The sequence below is a fragment of the Geotrypetes seraphini genome, chromosome 10 (genome assembly GCF_902459505.1).
Source record: "Geotrypetes seraphini chromosome 10, aGeoSer1.1, whole genome shotgun sequence".
In the NCBI taxonomy this organism is placed as follows: domain Eukaryota; kingdom Metazoa; phylum Chordata; class Amphibia; order Gymnophiona; family Dermophiidae; genus Geotrypetes; species Geotrypetes seraphini.
This window is the reverse complement of record NC_047093.1, coordinates 113788137-113810161: the sequence shown is the minus strand read 5'-3', so window position 1 is coordinate 113810161 and position 22025 is coordinate 113788137.

Below are 22025 nucleotides of genomic sequence, written 5' to 3'. Positions count from 1 at the left end.
CATATCAAAAATAACAGAAAAGATTGTACTTAACCAGTTTGAAGATTAGTTGGAAAAAAACAAAGAAACTCCATCCAGATAGGATTTTGTAGATCTCATAGCACAGAAATAGTCTTCCTAGAACTCACCTCTTATATGTTGCAAGACTTCAAACTTATTTCACTAGCTCTCTCCGCTGCATTCAACACAATGGAACCTATTTCTATTGAGACTTCACTCTGTTAGTATCAAGGACTCAGTTTACAATTGGTTCTCCTCCTGTTTTCAAGATAGGACATGTGTAGTTTAATGGCAAGATCAAAGATCTCACTACTACACATTTGAAATGTGGTGTCCTGCAGGGATCAATACTCACTCCTACCTTCTTTAATACAAAGTATATTTACTACCCTCTTGACACTTACCCACTCACTTGGGGCTAAATTCACTAAGCAAACCAATCCGTGTATGCAAATGAGGGGAATCAGCATGCAAAGCAGGAAAGACGTGATTCACTAAACTTATCGACTGGCTGGTCGATCAAAAAACTAGCGACTGGTGAGGACCAGTCGCTTGTGCTAAAACCCCCAATTCTCCTGCTTTGGGCACCCTGCTCTCTGCCCCAATTCTCCTGCCTGCTGCCCTGCTTCTCTGCTCTCAGCAAAGATCTCCTGCCTGCCCCAATCTCCTGCTCTCAGCCCCAACCTGCTGCCTGCCAGAATCTCCTGCTCTCAGCTCCAAATCTCTCCTGTTGCCCCGACTCTCCTGCCCTTCCCCACAATGCAGGCCCATGGTTTTAACCCGCAGGCTTAAAGTGGGTTAAAACCACAGGCTTGCAAAAAAAATCGTTTCCTACTGAGAGCATGCATAGACCATCTACAGGCAAGGAAGATGGTCTGCGCATGCTCAAGGATTGTTTAGCGATCCGTGCGGCGGGTGGGGGGCACGCCAACAATCGTCCCCATTTGCATGCAGGCCTTTAGTGAATTGGTCGGCCTGCATGCAATTGGGCATGGATCAGACACGGAAAAGAGGTTAGCCCTTAATCTCATCCTCCTTATCAATGCAGATGATATAGAGATATTGCCTAGATTACTATTCAAACAGCAGCCATGAGATTGGTTACATTTCTACAAATGAAAATTTAGCCCACCTTGAAAGATCTTGAAAGATTTAAAATAGGGTTGAAGACATTTTTGTTTAAAAATGCTTCTGGGCCCAAATTTGCCTAGTTCCCAGGCCTTTCTCTGTGATGTAGCAGTGCAAGTGAAATAGCCTGGATCTACATAACAATGCTTACTCTATCCTCTTCTGTTTAACTCTTTTCTTCTGACCTATTCAATTATTGTGGTTATTTTCTTTGTCTTTTAAGGAACTTGAAGCACATTTTTAAAAGGTCAAAAGTCCTTTAGTTATAACCTTTGTCTGCCAATGGCCACATTGGAGGATTCCTGTGGGAGGAAGGATCAGCAATGAGGGTCATAAGGCAAGTTTTCATGGGATAACAGCTATCACATGTGGGGAAAAACACAGTTAATTTCTCAACAGCAGTGTGACTACAAAATGAATGAGATGCTTATGTGGAGAGAAAAGAGGAGTAATAAAATAGAGAACATATGCTAGAAGTCATTCCCCAGTGATTTGATCATTCTCAAAATGCTCGTGTATGCCAGACAATGCCAACATGTAAGATCTGGCGAAAGCAAAGGAAGCATGGGTATACTGAACAGTAATGAGACCACCTGTATCTTGAGTGAAAGGCCTTATGATTTCTTTCCTCATTCCCTGCAGGTAATCTGTTTGCAATAAGTCATTGTGGAGATGTATGATGACTTGTGTGATGTCTTGTGTGTAATATGGCATTCCTTTCTCTGTTAAAACTGTATTTTTAAGTATTTGTAAGCTGCCATAATCACGTATCCATACAGTATAGCAAATTTTAATAAAGAACATAAGAATAGCCTTACTGGGTCAGACCAATGGTCCATCAAGCCCAGTAGCCCATTCTCATGGTGGCCAATCCAGGTCTTCAGCAAGGGAAGATCTTGCTTGATGAATTTGCTGCATTTCTTTGAGGGAGTAAACAAGGGCGAGCCAGTCGACACTGTATATTTGGATTTTCAGAAGGCAAAGTCCCGCCTGAACGACTACTTCGAAAAATTGCGAGCCATGGAATCGAGGGTGAAATACTCATGTGGATAAAAAACTGGTTGGCAGATAGGAAACAGAGAGTGGGAGTAAATGGACAATACTCGGACTGGAAAAGCGACATGAGTGGAGTGCCACATGCTTGGACCCATGCTCTTCAACATATTTATAAATGACCTGGAAATTTGTACGACAAGGGAGGTGATTAAATTTTCAGACGATACGAAGCTATTCAGAGTAGTGAAGATGCAAAAGGATTGCAAAGACCTGCAACAGGACATAAACACGCTCAAGAAATGGGCCGCGACATGGCAAATGAGGTTTAACGTGAATAAGTGTAAGGTGATGCATGTCAGTAACAAAAATCTCATACACAAATACAGGATGTCTGGTGTGGTACTCGGAGAGACCGCCCAGGAAAGAGACATGGGAGTACTGGTCGACAAGTCAATGAAGCTGTCCATGCAATGTGCGGTGGCGGCGAAAAGGGCGAACAGAATGCTAGGAATGATTAAGAAGGGTATCACAAACAGATAGAGAAGGTTATCATGCCGCTGTACTGGGCCATGGTACGCCCCCACCTGGAATTCTGCGTCCAGCACTGGTCGCCGTTCATGAAAAAGGACACGGTACTACTCGAAAGGGTCCAGAGAAGAGCAACTAAAATGGTTAAGGGGCTGGAGGAGTTGCCATACTGCGAGAGGTTAGAGAAATTAGGCCTCTTTTCCACCCTCCAGGGATTCAAGACAAAGTTAGACATGTTCCTGTTGAACTAGGACATATGCAGGTAGGGCTGGTCTCAGTTAGGGCACTGGTCTTTGACCTAGGGGCCACTGCAAGAGTGGACTGCTGGGCACGATAGACCACTGGTCTGACCTAGCAGCGGCAATTCTTATATTCTTATGTCACCAGTACCTGGCCAAAACCCAAGGAGTAGCAATATTCCATGCTACCGATACAGGGCAAGCATGGAATAACAGACAATGGACTTTTCCTCTAGGAACTTGTCCAAACCTTTCTTACAACCAGCTACGACAGGGGTGTCCAACATGCGGCCCCATGAAGTATTTTGTGCGGCCCCGGTCGAGGGCGATGCAGTGTTTTCCTCTGCTGCCCCTGGGTGTTTACCGTATTGCCGGCTCCCTCCTCTGTTTTGCTGCAGTATTTGCACGTTGGTGTGGCCCCAGAAACATTTTTTTTTGGCAAATGCAGCCCAGGGAAGCCAAAAGGTTGGACACCCCTGAGCTATGCTATCATCTCTTACCACATCCTCTGTCAACACGTTCCAGAGCTTAACTATTCTCTGAGTGAAAAAAATTTCCTCCTATTGGTTTTAAAAGTATTTCCCTGTAACTTCATCGAGTTCCCCTAGTCTTTTTGACGGAGTGAAAAATCGATCCACTTGTACCCGTTCTACTCCACTCAGGATTTTGTAGACTTCAATTATATCTCCCCTCAGCCATCTCTGTTCCAAGCTGAAGAGCCCTAACTGTGTTAGTCTTTCCTCAAACGAGAGGAGTTCCATCCCTTTACCACCTTGGTCGCTCTTATTTGAACCTTTTCTAGCGCCATTATATCTTTCTTGAGATAAACAATGTGTGCATTTAATCTATTGTCCTCATAGGAAGTGAGCAATATGATAAAATTCTGTCACAGTTTGCTGTTGGTGTTGTTTTTCTTTAGGAAAAGAAAATATTGATTGATTTTCCTGAGAAAAAAAGCACTCAAAAACTGTGAAATACAAAGTAGGATAGCCAACTAATTTAATCCCACTTTTTTTTAATTCACCCCTTCACTTTGGAAAGAAAGAATTATTCAAACAAAATGCAATGCTTACGGTAACTTTTCAGCAGTTAACCTTGAATATAAGAAATTGTTGCTAGATCTTGAAAATCATTGAGTCTCAGCATTTTTACTGAGTAATACCTAAAGCTATTGAAAAGATAAATTAACCAGATTGTAGCTGAACACGTTTTTGAAAACTGATCCAGTAAAGCCGTTTCCAGATGCATGTTTAAATTTTGCATCTACTTTTCCTACTACTAAAATAGTCAATGGTAGTTCAAGCCTGAAAAAGATTTCTGAATAAAATAACTATGTGGTACCTCGCCTACCTACCTCCTGAATCACTTCATCCTACAGGACAATCCCCGCCCCACTTGCAAAACGTTGTTATTCTCATACTCAACCCCCAAGTGATGCCACTACAAAAGATTCCTGGATAGAACACTTTCCTTCCAAGCAGGCCGATGGAACAACACCCTTAGCAACCTCCTCTTGATCTCCCCAACGTACCAAGCTCTCAGGGGAGCCCTCAAAACCCATCTATTTGACAAGTTTGTCTGATCCTCCAATCCACTGACCCCTTTGGAAAGCCACCTACCCCTCCCCCTTCCCTTCCACTTCTACCTCTCTCTCTCTGTCCATACCCCCTACCTCCCTACTTTACTTATACTGTTATTTATCCCTCACTCCCACTCTGTAACCACCCTCTACTCCAGGGATAGGAAACTCCGGTCCTTGAGAGCCGTATTCCAGTTGGGTTTTCAGGATTTCCCCAATGAATATGCATTGAAAGCAGTGCATGCAAATAGATCTCATGCATATTCATTGGGGAAATCCTGAAAACCCGACTGGAATACGGCTCTCGAGGACCGGAGTTCCCTACCCCTGCTCTACTCTATCCACCATTGCATACTGTCTAAAACTGAATAGGTTCATCTCCTACTCTGTACTTTTCCGTTATTGTATACCATCTTGAACTGAACAGGTATGATGGGATATAAATAAAGCGTATTATTATATAATAATTTGAAACAGCGCCATTCAATAGTAAGCTAGAATATTTCCTCCTTTAAAATGGTTTTTAACCAGTATATTTCTTAGTTTGATAGTTTGTAAGGGGAATGTGTACATGAACTTTATAAGAGATGTTCTTCACTATTACTAAAGCAAGGTTACCAATTTTGATTCTGTATAGAGGAAATGGCGGTGTGTTTGGGCACATAAATGGAGAGTGTTTGTTGTACAATGTCGGGTATATGTATGAGTGAGGGGTTCATATGTTTGCCAGAGTATTTTTAAAGGACGAGAGAGCTTATTATAAATAAGATTTTTAGAATTTGGGTTTAATGATCGGCAATATAGGGCTCCTTTTAGGAAGGTGCGCTAGTGTTTTTAGCACATGCACGCTAGCCAAAAAACTACCGCCTGCTCAAGAGGAGGCGGTAGCGGCTAGTGATGAGGCATTTTAGCGCACGCTATTCTGCGCGTTAAGTCCCTAACGCGCCTTTGTAAAAGGAGCCCAAATTGTATATAATAACATTATATACATTTTTCATAGAGAGGCAGCCTACATTTAACTTCCCCCGAAGAAGACCCGTTTAGGATTGAAACGCCCGTAAAAAGTGAGGGCGTCAGGAGTCAATAAACATCAAAATTGATAGTGGCAGGACCCACTAAATTTAAAGATAAGTGTTGCCTTTCAATAACAACAATTGAAAAATTGGTTGCTACATAATCTACAGGGTTCTTAGGAATTATATTTATGGGTAATATTATTAATTGATAATTTGCACAAATAACAACATAAGTTAAAATTATAAATAAAAAATATTAACTGGTAGATGGTGGTGGGCATAAAGACACACAAGACGGGAACTTGATTATAAAGACACATAAGATGGGAACTTGAAATGATATATACATCATAAGAGGTTCCAAAGATTGACGTCTGTAAAGTTATGATATGCCCACCACAAGTTTCAATCACTCAAAGAGGGAATAAGAACAATATGCATTAAATCACATGGTGAAAATGGATATTAGAGATCGATAATACAAGTTTATTTGTTATTATAAATTGTTTACATATAAAAAAATTTATGCTTATCATCTAGATATCCCGCTTCTTACTATCAGCATAATTGCAACCAGTGGCAGGGTTGCCACTGACTGGCATACTGTATGTCTTAGGGCTTGGCCCCTTTTGCCTGCCACAATCTAATATAATAAAATGGTAGGCCGCGCATGCGCACTAAAAAAAACGTGTTCCCTGATCCGTCGCGAAAACACGATTGCGCATGCGCGGGTTTTACGTCACCACTTGCTCGTGGCGGCTTTCAAATAAAAATAAAAAATTACACAGCTGCAGCGGCCTTCCTCACCCCCGCCTCTCACTGTCAATGGTACCGGCTCCTCTCTCGAACTGCACCAGGATCGAGAGAGGAGCTGCAGCGCAGGCTTTCAACTTAAAACAAAAAAAATAAAAAAAAACCCCAACTGGGGATCGCCGCTCTCACCCGGCTCCCACTGTGCAAACCCCCCCCCCAACTGGAGATCGCCGCTCTCAACCCCCTCCCCCCCACTCTCACCCGCTCCCACTGTGCAAACCCCCCCAACTGGAGATCGCCGCTCTCAACCCCCTCCTCCCCCAACTGGAGATCGCCGCTCTCACCCGCTCCCACTGTGCAAACCCCCCCAACTGGAGATCGCCGCTCTCCTCCCCTTTCCCCCCCCAACTGGAGATCGCCGCTCCCACCCGCTCCCACTGTGCAACCCCCCCAACTGGAGATCGCCGCTCTCACCCCCCTCCCCCCCAACTGGAGATCGCCGCTCTCACCCACTCACACTGTGCAACACCCCCCCCCCCCAAATGGGAGGATGCGCCGCAGCAAAGTGCTGCACAGGTACTGGAGGGGGAGAAACATATCGCTTCTGCAACGGTACAAACATCCCTCCAGCGTTGGCACTCGCTGCACGTTAAACAGGCTGCTTCGGCCTTTCTCCTGCAGTTGAGTCCCTTTGCCGCTTCACTGATTATGTCATCAATGACACAACAGAGAGCCTCAACGGCAGAAGAAAGCAGAAGCAGCCTGTTTAACGTGCAGCGACTGCCAACGCTGGAGGGAGGTTTGATATTAAAGTCATCTTGCTGGGAGGGTCGCAGAGTCAGCGGGGGTTGGGCTGGGAGGAGAGAGAAGCGTCTGCCTCGGGTGCTTCAGGCAGCAGCAGCGTTTACAATTCGCTGCTGTTGCTGGCTTCAGGCCTTCCTCTCTGGCCGGTCCTGCCTACTCCTGTTTTCATGAAGACAGGACCGGCCAGAGAGAAAGACCTGAAGCCAGCAACAGCAATGAATTGTGAATGCTGCTGCTGACCAATGAAGTAGTTAAATGAGGAAAGGGAGCAGAGGGGAAGAGAATGCCTTGGAGGGAAGGAGGAAGGTATGCCAGACCAAGGCAAAAGGAAGGAGGAGATGGAGAGAGGCCATATGGGAGAGAAAGAGAGAGATAGAAAGAGAAGAGAAGGCAGTGAATGGAAGGGGCAACATAGAGGGTGAACAGTATTCTAGCACCCGTTAATGTAACGGGCTTAAAGACTAGTATTTATAATAGAAATAGAGACCATATGGTCTTTATCTGCCTTCAGTTTTCTATCTAAACTGTGAACCGAAAAAAACCCACACCAAAATGTTTTTTGTCATATCTTCCAAAGAACTTGGCTGATTCTTATGAAATTTAGTGTATCGTGTCCTGAATGAAATTGATGTAAAATGTTATAGGTATTTTCCACTACACCACAACACTACCTTGTGAAAATGAATTGTTGCAATGGGATACGTGCAGAAGCAGATGATAATTTGTAAAAAGTTTCTGTATTAAAATAGTTTTCACTGCAGAAAACCAAATTCTGACAAAGTACTTGGTACTGCTAAAAGATTACAGCAGTCGACAATTGTTGATAGAAGGGTTGGAACAAAAAAAGCCTTGATGTGCTGCTATGCAAGATCCAAGCAACAGGCACTGTGAATCGTAAGCCAGGAAGTGGACGACCATGCTCGATTCACACAGAAGAGCACATATCGCACCGGACAAAGTATAAAATACTTCTACTTGCCTTTAAGATCAAATTTACCAACTCACCAGCATTTCTAGACAAATATCTTATCCCTTACATCTCCCCTCGAGCACTACGATCTAATAGTCAGAACTTATTAACTATCCCATCCATTAGGGAACTATTTTATGATACTACACACAATACTATATTCTCTGTCAGAGCCCCCATCAGATATCAAACTGGAAGAATCATTAGACAAATTTATGACCAAACTAAAAACTTTTTTATTTAGGGGTACATTTTTAACATGAGAATGGGCGACTCATTTGACCTTCACAACCCGCTCACAGTAATGAATACCAACCATTTTTAAGAAGTGACTTCCCCTCCTCTTTTGTTTTTTCCTTACCTTGTTACCACCCTTTTTATCTTATTTTATCTCAATGTATTTTTACTTTTGCCCACCCCTCGATCCTCTTGTTTCAGTATGTTTATGTCTTATTTGTTGAAATATCTATACATTTTTTTATTTTTTACCCTCTTAAATTTTTTAGTATTGTAAACCGTCTAGGTACAAGTTGATAGACGGTATATCAAGTATAGAATAAACTTGGAAACTTGACGTACTCGATCTTGTACTGAGCCAGGAAGAGGCACCACAAACACACTGAACAACTCTCTAAATATCAAAAGAAGCAGGAATAAACCAGACAACTGTGGTTAGGATAATTCATGATGATCTGAAATGAAAGTGTCTTAAAAAGTGCCATGCACAAGAGTTAACTTTACACAACATGCTTGAAATGGTGCAAGCAGCTTTTGACCAAGTACTTGGAACACAGCGTCAGCTTCATCTGGTTTACAGATAAAAATATATTTTCAGTAGCTCCACTGATTAACACACAAAATAATTGCTTGTATGTGCCCTCAACAACACTGAAGCATAAGGTTAATGCCAAGCGCCTACTACAGACTTGCCCAACCTTCAGCCAATCAGTCATGGTCTCGGTTGCAATCTCAAAACTCTGATTCACAAATCTGTTATTCATCAATCCTGGGGTTAAGATCAACAGCGCATATTACCAGGATGTCATGTTGGGAGACTACTTTATCTTCTAACAGGACAATGCCCCTGCACATAGGGCAAAGGACACCATAGAACTGCTACATCGGGAGATCCAGACTTCATTGGTCTAGACCTCTGGCCTGCAAATTCACCAGACCTAAACCCAGTTGACTATTGGATCTGGGGGCTGATACAGGAATGCATCAAAGACCTTAAACAACACCTCATCTTAGTTTGGGCTGAGCTGAAGCAGAGCGTCATTGACAAATCCATAGATCAGTGGTGGCCAAGGCTGAAGGCATTCCTTCGTGCATAGGGAGCGCACTTTCAACATCTACTTAAATGAAACATTACTTTTTGATTTTACATTTTTCTGCAAGATATGCCATAAAGCTTTTTGAAGTGTTTTTATTCAGTTCACAATTAATTTTCAAAAGGTAGTGTTGTGGTGCGGTGAGAAATATTTGCAATATCACATCAACTTCATAAGAACATAAGCAATGCCTCTGCTGGGTCAGACCTGAGGTCCATCGTGCCCAACTGTTCGCTCACGCGGTGGCCCAACAGTTCCAGGACCTGTGCAGTAATCCTCTATCTATACCCCTCTATCCCCTTTTCCAGCAGGAAATTGCCCAATCCTTTCTTGAACCCCAGTACCGTAATCTGCCCTATTACGCTCTCACACGTTGGGTAAAGAAGAACTTCCTAGCATTCATTTTGAATCTGTCCCCTTTCAACTTTACTGAAGCCACTCTTGACCTAATCCTCAATGGGCTAGAGGGACCCGCAAAGGAGGTGGTAGTACTAGCGCCACTAGGAAACAGTGATCACAACATGATCCAGTGCAAGCTAGAAATAGGAACACCAAAAGTGAAGAGAACCACAACGACAGCACTCAATTACAGAAAAGGGAACTACGAGGCCATGAGGAAAATGGTGGGAAAGAAACTCAGCAGCAGCTCAGGGAAGATGGAGACTGTAGAAAAAGCCTGGTCCCTGCTCAAGGGCATGGTGCCCGAAGCACAGAACCTGTACGTCCCCAGGTTTAGGAAAGGGTGCAAGAAGAATCGAATAAAAAACCCGGTGTGGATAACAAATGCAGTAAGAAAGGCGATAAGTGACAAGAAAGCATCATTCAGAAAATGGAAAAAGGACTAAACCAAGGACAACCAGGATGAACACAAAAGGCACCAAAAGGAATGTCATCGAGTGGTAAGGAAAGCAAAAAGAGAATATGAGGAGAGACTAGCAGAGAAAGCAGGAAACTTCAAACCATTCTTCAAGTATGTGAAGGGGAGACAACCGGCCAGGGAGGAAGTGGGACCCTTGGATGATGGAGACAGGAAGGGAGTGGTAAAGGAGGATACAGAGATAGCTGACAGGTTAAACAAGTTCTTCTCGTCAGTCTTCACGAGAGAGGACACATCCAATATTCCAGAACCCGAGGAGATCTTACAAGGAGACCGGGATGGGAAGTTGGTTAAACTAGAGGTAAGCCGGGAGGATGTCCTCCGTCAGATAGACAGACTAAGGAGCGACAAATCACCAGGTCCGGACGGCATCCACCCAAGGGTACTAAAAGAGCTGAGAAACGAAATAGCAGAAACATTTCGCCAAATATGTAACCTTTCCTTAGAAACAGGGAAGATCCCAGAGGACTGGAAAATAGCAAATATCACGCCCATCTTCAAGAAGGGATCAAGGGGTGACCCGGGGAACTACAGGCCAGTGAGTTTGACCTCGGTTCCGGGAAAGATGATGGAAGCACTAATTAAGGACACCATCTGCGATAACATAGAAAACAATGGGCAGCTGAAGGCAAGCCAGCACGGCTTCTGCAAGGGAAGGTCATGCCTCACGAACATGCTGTACTTCTTTGAGGGAATAAACAGCCAGATGGATAAAGGGGAATCCATAGACATCATTTACCTTGACTTCCAAAAAGCCTTCGACAAGGTACCCCACAAACGGCTGCTTAAGAAGCTGTGGAACCACGGGGTGCAAGGGGATATCCACCGATGGATCAAACACTGGCTGGCAGGCAGGAAACAAAGGGTTGGAGTAAAGGGCCATTACTCAGAATGGCAATGGGTCACGAGTGGAGTCTCACAGGGGTCGGTGCTGGGACCGCTCCTTTTCAATATATTTATTAACGACTTGGAGACAGGGACGAACTGTGAGGTTATTAAATTTGCGGACGACACCAAACTCTACAGCAGGGTTAGAACCAAGGAAGACTGCGAAGACTTGCAAAGGGACTTAACGAGATTGGAAGACTGGGCAAGAAAATGGCAAATGAGTTTTAACACTGAGAAATGCAAAGTCATGCATGTAGGGAAAAAGAACCCGATGGGGGGGATCATTGCTGGGGGTGAGCAACCTTGAAAGAGACCTGGGGGTGATGGTGGACTCAACATTGAAAGCATCGGCACAGTGTGCGACAGCCTCAAAGAAAGCGAATAGAATGTTGGGTATCATCAAAAAGGGTATCACGACCAGGACGAAGGAAGTCATTTTGCCGCTGTATCGGGCAATGGTGCGCCCACATCTGGAGTACTGTGTCCAGTACTGGTCGCCGTACCTCAAAAAGGACATGGCGGTATTTGAGGGAGTCCAGAGAAGAGCGACAAAGCTGATAAAAGGTATGGAAAACTTATCATACGCTGACAGATTGGAAATGCTGGGGCTATTCTCCCTGGAAAAGCGGAGACTTAGAGGAGACATGATAGAAACCTTCAAAATCATGAAGGGCATAGAGAAGGTAGACAGGGACAAATTCTTCAGGCTGTGGGGAGCCACAAGTACAAGGGGGCACTCGGAGAAATTGAAAAAGGACTGGTTTAGAACAAATGCTAGGAAGTTCTTTTTCACTCAGAGGGTGGTGGACATATGGAACGTGCTTCCGGAGGCTGTGATAGGCCAGAGCACGCTACAGGTGTTCAAGGAGGGTCTAGATAGGTTCCTAAAAGAAAAGGGGATTGAGAGGTACAGATAGAAGTAGAGATAGGTTATAAGAATAGTCAGAAACCACTTCACAGGTCATGGATCTGATGGGCCGCTGCAGGAGCGGACCGCTGGGCACGATGGACCTCTGGTCTGACCCAGTGGAGGCAACTTCTTATGTTCTTATGTTCTGAATGCCCTCTTGTTCTTTTATTATTCGAAAGTTTGAAGAATCTGTCCCTCTCTACTCTCTCTATGCCCTTCATGATCTTATAAGTCTCTATCATATCCCCTCTAAGTCTCCTCTTCTCCAGGGAAAAGAGACCCAATCTCTCAGCGTATGAAAGGTTTTCCATCCCCTTTATCAGACGCGTCACTCTCCTCTGAACCCTCTCGAGTAACACCATGTCCTTCTTAAGGTACGGTGACCAATATTGGACGCAGTACTCCAGGTGTGGACGCACCATCGCCTGATACAATGGCAGAATAACTTATTTCGTTCTGGTTGTAATACCCTTCTTGATTTTGCCTAGCATTCTGTTTGCCTTCTTAGCGGCCGCTGCGCACTGTGCCGTCGGCTTCATTGTCATGTCCACCATTACCCCCAAGTCCCTTTCTTGGGTACTCTCATTTAATAACATCCCTCACATCGTATAGTTGTACCTCGGGTTTCTGTTTCCCACATGTAATACTTTACATTTCTCAACGTTGAACTTCATCTGCCATCTCGTCGCCCATTCCCCTAGTTTGTTCAAGTCCCTTTGCAATTCTTCGCAGTCCTCTTTAGTCCGAGCTCCACTAAATAGTTTGGTGTCATCTGCAAATTTTATTATTTCGCACTTCGTCCCTGTTTCTAGATCATTTATGAATATATTAATTAGCAGCGGCCCGAGCACGCATTAAATTTCATATGAATCGTCCGAGTTCTGTGGAAAATTTAAATAAAACATTTTGGTATGGGGGGAGATTCAGTTCACAGTATACTCTGCCTACTCTTAGAGATCCACCACATGTGTCCCAAGCTTTCTTGAATTCAGACTCACTTTTTGCCTCCACCAGGAAGTCTTTCCAAGCACTCACCACCCTTTCTGTGAAAAAATATTTTCTAAGGTTACGTCTGAATCTATCCCCTTTTACCTTCATTCTATGCCCCCCAGTATTTCCTTTCAATTGAAAGAGATTTGCCTCATGTACATTTATACTAAACTCTCTCAATAAAAGTAAGAATCCTTATTTAAACTCCTAAAATAGGCCAACGATAACTATAAGCAGAGAAAGATGCTCGACTAGAGATGAAGACTTTAATTCTCAAGAACCCAGAGTTAGCCTCCAGAGCAAATCTTGATGGTTAAACTCATAATTGGGCTATCATCGATTGTAGTCTTATTTTCTCTACGAGCTTTATTAATTTATGTTTATTTTATATTTTTTAAATTTTTAACAATTATGTTATCAGAAATTAGTTATTTATGCTGTAAAAGTGTGGTACTTAGCTCGGGTTAAAGAATACGCCCGGCCAGTTCCTCGCACTAAGTTCGCCGTGACGGAAGATCTCCGTTTCGCTCTAATAAAACTCTTAAGAGCTTCTTCAGAACAGCAAGTTATTATAACTTCAATTCTGTAATAGAACAAAAGTAAAACCATTTTTATTTTAATCTTTACTTTAAGAACTATTTATAAGAAGAATTTAAAACTTCTAAGTTGATATACGGCGAACTTAGTGCGAGGAACTGGTCGGGCGTATTCTTTAACCCGAGCTAAGTACCACACTTTTACAGCATAAATAACTCATTTCTGACAACATAATTGTTAAAAATTTAAAAATATAAAATAAACATAAATTAATAAAACTTGTAGAGAAAATAAGACTACAATCGATGATAGCCCAATTATGAGTTTAACCTTCAAGATTTGCTCTGGATGTTAACTCTGGGTTCTTGAGAATTAAAGTCTTCATCTCTAGTCGAGCATCTTTCTCTGCTGATAGTTATCGTTGGCCTATTTTAGGAGTTCATGTACATTTATGCCACATAAGTATTTAAATGTCTCTATCATGTCTCCCCTCTCCCACCTTTCCTCCAAAGTATACATATTTATATCTTTAATCTGTCCCCATACACCTTATTACAGAGACCACCAACCATTTTAGTAGCCTTCCTCTGGACCGAATCCATCCTGCTTATATCTTTTTGAAAGTGCAGTCTCTAGAATTGTACACAATATTCTAAATGAAGTCTCATCAGAGTCCTATACAGGGGCATCAATACCTCTCCCTATGCACCCAAATTTTCGCCATCACCTTTTCAACATGTTTGGCCACCTTAAGATCATCACATACTATTACTGCCAAGTCCCATTTCTCTTTTGTGCACAAAAGTTCTTCATCCCTTAAACCATACCGTTCCTTCTAGTTTTTGCAGCCCAAATTCATGACCTTGCATTTCTTAGCATTAAATCTTAGCTGCCAAATATCAGACCATTCCTCAAGACGTGCCCACTTTTCATTTCATTTCATTTTGTATCTGTTTGATTCATGACATTTTCCCTACATTGATGAATTTTGCATACTGGCTTCTAATAACTTTGTCTCACATTTTTGTGGTGCAGTTTTTTGTACACCGTTTAGCTTTTTTCTCCACTTGTTTTATATTTGTTGCCAGTAACAGGGAATGGGCCTGTGGGTACCTGCTGAAGTCCCTACTGTTGAGACTTTGTCTTGGAGAGAACATTTAGCTCTGAGGCTATAATCCCTCCTCCCAATAGTGAATGCTAAATTCAGCGGTCAAAATATGCCATCTAAATAGCAGACTTATCTTTGACCGCTAAGTACTTAGCCATTTAGTGCTGAATATCAGCTTAACCGACTAAGTTGCCGCAACCAAAGTGAAACCAGATATTTGATGCCAGTCGCTGGAATGTCCTGGCATTGAATATCTGGACTTAGGCGGGTTGCCTCCCATGGTCTGAAAATCACCTCCCCCCCTTTCTTTTTTTTTTCTTTTGTGTGTTATTGCTTTCTACTATATCTATTTTTACGTAGTGATCACATGTATGTCAGTAAGTTGAGCAGGGAATTTTGAATTATTTGGTAATTTGCCCTGTTCCCTCTGTGGATATTGAATTTTGCACATACCGTGACAGTAATTAACTACATTCCAAACCAGGGTACATTATAGATGACTATAATCTCTCAAATTTACTGCTAACACTCAATACAGTACTTGCATTGTGCTAAAATGAGCTTCCACCTGGAGGTGAGACTGTAATATTTAAAGGAAACTTATCAAGATGTGTTCTTTTATTTAAAATATTTATATCCTGCCTATTAACTACAGTCTAAAATGAGTCATAACAAACATTAACAACTCAAAAAATAAATCCAAACCTAACATAACAAGTAAATATAATATTAAATTAAATAACATTGAAAATAATGTTAGATTTTGGTCGCTTAAATCCTTGACCACAAGGTGCCAACCATTATTCAACATGTTATTGCAATTTTAACCTGGGTGACATATCCATTTTCGCTCCTGCCACATCACTTCTTAAACCTGAATTTAATTCTTCTGTATCTTGGAAAGCTGCCAGGGAGCAAGACATACAGTACAGTGCAAGCCAGCCTTGCTAGAGAGAGAAACTTTTTTGTCCTTGAGATTACTGATCCTGCAGAAATATGATTGAAACCAAACTTTGGCACTTTAAGAAAACAAACAGTCGGCTGCTTTAAACAGAGCAGGATTGGATTGAGCCAGAATCACTCCCTGTGAGGCGCCCACATCCCATTCACTGTGATGTGACCAAGAAGAGGAAACAACAAATTTAGAGCAATTATGGTACCCCCTACCTTAGTTGCACACGGCCACACCACTTGTACAGCCCTGAGACAGTTATTTCCCTTCCATAGGTGGCATCAAAAGGCGTTGCCTCCTATTTTCTCAAAATAAAGTGTGCTTACTGCAATACAGGTAAGATGTCCCAATGGCTCATATAATAAGTTTGATCAGTTTCTTAAATCAATAAAATTCAGAATTCCTAGTCCTGTTTTACTAGAAATCTTGTAAGCATTTTTAGGGCAGAGGGGCCCTTCCCTCTCTCTCTTGCCACTGCTTTAGCTCCTGGCGTGTCCACTTAGGTAAACAAATTAGAAAATAAATCCAAGCAAACAGAATAAATTACCCCGGCTATCTCTGTCACACTGGTTAAAACCCTCTCTCAGTGGCGTATCTAGGGTATGTGGCACCCCCGGCCCATCATTTTTTGACACCCCCTCCCCCCCACCCACCCCCCCATGTAAAAAATATTTTTTGTAATAACCATGAAACGGTATAAATGGTCAGAATAGAAACAGGGAGTGAAAATATTCTTTTATTGAACCTCATATATGTAACCATTATTCCAAACATAACATAACATAAATTATGTCTGAATTGTCATGACATGAGAAGTACATATGGAGTAGTTGAAGGTGATGTTTGGGACAGTTCTGATTGTGTTAGTTCGGTTTTATGTGTTTTTTGAATAGAAGGGTTTTTATTTCTTTTTTGAAGGTTTTGTAGTCTGTGGTTGAGGTCAATAGGTTGTAGAGTTGGGGGTACCGTTTTTGTTGTTTTTTTTTGCTCTATAAGACATACCTGGCCATAAGACACACCCTAGGAAAAAAACATTCTAAACCAAATTGTGTACTAACATATACCAGGCTCTACACCCAGTTCCCCTCACTCCCTGCCAGGCTCTGCACACAATCCCACACTCCTTGCCAGGCTCTGCACCCTGTCCCCCCTCTCCTACTAATTGTAATGCAACTTTTTCCTTTCATTTTTCATATGCACACAGCAGATATAAATTCTCAAAATTGACACATTTCGATCACTAAATTGAAAATAAAATAATTTTTCCTACCTTTGTTGTCTGGTGATTTAATTAGTTTCTGGTTGGACTTCCTTCTGACTGTGCTTCCAACATTTCTTTCACAATCCAGCCCCATCCCCTTTGGGTCCAGGTCTCTTATCTCTTTTCCCTCTGCTTACCCTCCCCAGATCCACTACCTTTGTTCCAGGTCTCCCTCTCTCTCCCTCCTCTGTTATGATCTCTCCATTCTTCCTAAGGGTCACTCCCCCTCTGTCTCTTCTGTCTGCACTTCCCATAGTCCCTCCCGTCTTTCCCCTTTGGTCCAGGCCTCTCTCTCGCTGTCTTTCTTCTGTTTACCTCCCCCCCCCCCCCCCAATTTCCAACATTTGTTCTCCTTTCTTCCAGGTCTTTCTCTGCTTCTCTCTCCTTCCTTCCTCCCTCCATGGTCCAGAATCTTTCCAACTCTCTGCAGTCTCTCTCTCTCTTCCCTCTATACACCCCCCAAGTCCAACAACTGCCCCGTCTCTTCTGCCTCCCCTTTGTTTCAGGTTTCTCCCTCTCTCTATCTTCCTTCTGCTAACATTTTGAGTCCTCCTCTCTCTACCCCCTCTATTCCAGCATCTGCCCTGTCTTCAAGTCCATTTCCCGCCCCTCCTCAAGGTCCTTTTCTGTCTCTCTCTCCCCCCCCTGCCCAGTATCCAGATCCAGCATCCCACAGGGGCCCTTACAATGGGTGGATCTTACCCTTACCTCCGCTGTTTCCTGCGAGGTCATTGTCTCCGGCTCCCAGACGGTGCTGGGTTGAGCTGGGATGGGTGGCAAAAGCGCTCACAGTGCAGGGCTGCAGCTTCTGCCCGGATCCGAATGCATGCTCCGAAGTTGGCAGGTTCTCATCGCCTCCCAGTAGTTGCTCTTTCTTGCTCGCTACCAGGATCAGGAGATCGGGGGAGATACAGCTCTCCCTTTCTATCGAGAGTTTGTTTTCCGCACTGTGACCGCTGCTGAGCTAATTACGGCAGCCTGCAGAGTGAACCTAGCAGCATATTTCCTCTATCGCGGTCCCGCCCCTTCTCTGACGTCAGAGGCGGGATCGCGGCAGAGGCAACATGCGGCAGAGGCCACTAGCAGCCTGCTAGGTTCACTCTGCAGGCTGCCGTAATTAGCTCAGCGGTGGTCACAGCGCAGAAGACAACCTCTCGCTGGTTGTGGGAAGCAGCTTGGAGGTAAGGCCCAGCCCATCGCGAGCCTAATTAGCTTTAAAGGGAGGAATCTGGAGGACGCTGTGGGGGAAGCCAAGAAGACAGTAGGGCATTCACCAATGCTAGGGAGAGCCATATTGGGCGCAGACATTTAAAAAAGTACAATGGGATGGGGGTGGGGGTGGGGGTGGGGTTTTCAAAAAAGGTATCTTCACTGCATAAGACACACCGACATTTCCACCCATTTTTGTGTGGAAAAAAAATGCATCTTATGGAGTGAAAAATACGGCATATGACATTATATTCACCTCCAATGTTAGCTACCATAGATCTGTGTCAGTAGATACTGTGAATGCATGGATGCATATGTAATACAGTCAATCCTCAGTTTGTGAGTAACGTGGTTTGCGAGTGTTCAAATCTTGCTTTGCAAACAGAGCATTGACTCGATGTGCGAGCCCCCATCCCCGAGAAACGGCATTGCCCTGAAGAACCGGCATCGCCCATCCGCCGCCCTTACCACAATCGGGCACCAGCACGCAGCACCAACCTACAGGATGTGCCGGTGCTGAAAGCAAGCCACCTGCCAGTGATCTCTGCTGGGCCTTGAGCATCTGTGCATATGTATGTGGTACTACAAGCTCAATGTGCAGCTGTGTAGGCACATTGAGCTTGTAGTAATGGCAGTCTTGTGGCATGGGACAAGACTGAAGGTGATCTATATGAGTGTGTGGGTGCCCTATATTCCCAAACAATGTCTAGGTTACTGTATAAGGTGGGAGAGCAAGTCCTGCCCTTGCACTCTTGGGATGTCACTTACTGCTTGTAATGGTTTTATGCCAATTGAACATCGTAAGGCCCTTGGGGATCACCTTGAGGTAATAGTGGAGTGCATGATTTGGGGGGTGCAAACATGAGGATATTGAACTCATTGTATCTTACCAGAGTCCTCTTGATTTTTTGCCATATGTGTCAGTGCCTGTGTAGGTGGTTACTCTCCTCATAGAAGTTGTGTTTCCTCCTGACAGCTGTGTCACATATCAACAGTGTTAACATGCTGTGTCATGCAAAATGGGAACTAGATGTTGTGGCTCTCTGTAGCTCACACTGAGCATCTGATGGATAGTGAACATCGTACTTCTATCACATGTATAGTATGGTTCGTGAAGCTGTGTGTGTTATCCGGCATACACATGGGCCTTTTCTACATTTGGGTCAGTCATCTCATTGTGGCTCTTCTGCATGTATGGGACACTGTGTTATCAGGGTATTGATAGAGAATTGATAGTGTAGATCAGATTCGATGGGGCTTGCGATATATGCTAGAGGGAATTGAATCAAATAAAATAAACATTCTCCATGACATAAATAGCAGCATGGCATCTTTATGGATAGAAATTCCATGTGTGAAGGGAAGGAGTATACAGGTAGAACTGTAATATTGTCTCCCAAGATAGAAAGAGCAGACAGATGAAGAAATGTTTACAGAGATTAGAAAATCTGGCAAATTGGGCAACAGTAATGGATGATTTCAATTATCCCAATATTGTCTGAATAAATGTTACTTCAGGGAGTGCTAGGAAGGTACATTTCTTAGATGTAATAAATGACAGCTTCTTGGAGCAATTGGTCCTGGAACTGACAAGAGGGGAAGCTATTTTAGATTTATAGGAGTTCTAAGTGGAAAGCAGGGCATAGTATGAGAGGTAACAGTGTTGGGAAACCACTGGAAAACTGTGATCATAACATGATCATGCTGATATCTGGAGTGAAATCATTTAAGAAATCTATTGTAGCAGCATTTAATTTTCAAAGAGGTGACATAAAATGAGGAAAATGGTTAAGAAGAAGCTAAAAAGTGGCAGCAAAGTTTAGGACTTTAAATCAGGCATGGACGTTATTTAAAAATACTATTGTGGAAGCCCAAACCAGATGTATTCCAAGTATTAACAAAGGTGGAAAGAACAAATGACAGCTGGCATGGTTAAAAGATTAAGTGAAAGAGGCTATTAGAACCAAAAGAACATTCTTTAAAGAATGGGAAAGGATCAAAATGAAGAAAATGAAAGCACTATAAGCACTGGTAAGTTAAATGCAAATCTATATTGTCACCTGCCGGGGTCTCGGTAAGGTTAAGAAGACCCCCGGTAGAGGGTAGCACACTCCTGACGTGGCTCCCAACGGGGGAGACCTCACTGGTGTCTCACTATCTTGGGCTTTGCTAAAAAATAAAGCACCGTGAGTCAAGTTGAACCAAAAAATAATGTGTAAAGTTTAATTATTTAATTAAAGTGTATTTATAAATTACTAATCCCTTACACAACGAATAGAACACTTAGATCTACTGAACAACATTTGTTAACAATTCCATCTCTTAAAATCATAAATACACGACACCAATACATTTTTTCTGTTACTGCACCCCAAACCTGGAATTCCTTACCCTACCATTTGAGACAAGAAACCAACTTAGAAAAATTTAAAAGTAATCTGAAATCTTTTTTATTTATTGATGCCTTTATAAGTCAACAATAATTTCATTATAAAATAATTCCAAGACTTTGTTCTTTTCCCTGCCTCATGTACTTTCCCTAAATGTTTTCCCCATCTTTATATTATAATGTAACTTCTAGCCCTTCTCTTTCCTAAGTGTTTCCAGTATTGTCAAATTTGTCAGTAGTTTAGTCAACATTCTTTAATGTATTACTTTTTAAATTGTAATTTTATTATGTACATCGCTTTGAATTAAGATAAAGCGATTAATCAAATCTGAATAAACTTGAAACTTGAAACTTGAACTTGAATTAGTCACTTAACACATAAATCATATCAGATATTATTATAGTCCAAGTCTCCTTTCTTCCCAAACAAGGGCAAAAAGAAAGAAAACAGAAAACAAAAAGACTTTTAACTTTCACCCAGTCCAGTGAAAGCACAGCAAGCTTTCTATCAGGTATAATGCCAGTCCAGGTTTTAGGGCTTGCTCTACCTGATCACACAGTCTCTGAAAAACACAGCACAATTAGGCTCTTAAGCAATTATCCAGCCTTGAGCTGGAGTCCTGGGCTTACTAACCAACACAGTCCAGTTTCTTCACCAGGTATTTACATTCTTGAATATAAAGTACACTTTAAGCAGGAACAAAAGACAAAAACTGAAGCCTTACTACAGGCTCCTAAACTTCCAGCCCTGATTAACTCGCAGTCCTTTGGGCTTCTCTTGAGCTTCTGCACAGCTGCAGTGTAGCCAGATAATCAGGCTGCTGCAGCACTGCTCTAAGCTTGTGTTGCAGCACAAACAATCAAAATTAGTCCTTCCAAAACTCCTCTCCACTATTATTCCTGTACAGCCTCGTACCTGCAGTGTTCAGTGGAAAGTTGCCAAGCCCACATCCATGGCTTCTTCCATAACGGTCTCTGGCATACACCCTTCATCCAGGTCCATGCTTTCTGGTGTATCCAGCGGCTCTGCTGGCTCCTGAGGCATTGGAGCCTCACACTCCATTGGCTCTGGAGTGAGGTCTGGCCTTCTCCTGGCCCGGAGAACTCTCTCTGCCAGCCTCTCTTGGGCAGCCTCCTTTAATGCTCTGGAGAGCTGCTTAACAGGCTTAGGGCCACGCCCTACACTGGGTGTTTGTGTGCCTAGCTTGTGTGTTCTTGGGCTCCCCCTCAGGCTACAGGGCAGAATATCACTGGGAGCTTGATTAAACCTCTTAGTGTGACTGGAAGCTTTTCTGGGCCGTGCAGTTAACCTATACTCAGGGTACTGCTCTAGGCTAGAAGACTCAGGATAGGCAGCTAGGCTTTCAGGATCTTCTTCCTGATCCTTCTCAGGGAGAGTCTGGTCTCGAGTAAGAGACTGAGACCGGGGTTTCACTCTGACATGACCGTCTCGGGGAGCGGAAATGTCACAATATATATAAAATCGGAGGTATGTATGTGTGTGTGTATGTGTGTATGTGCCGCGAGCACACAAAAACGGCTTGACCGATTTGCACGAAA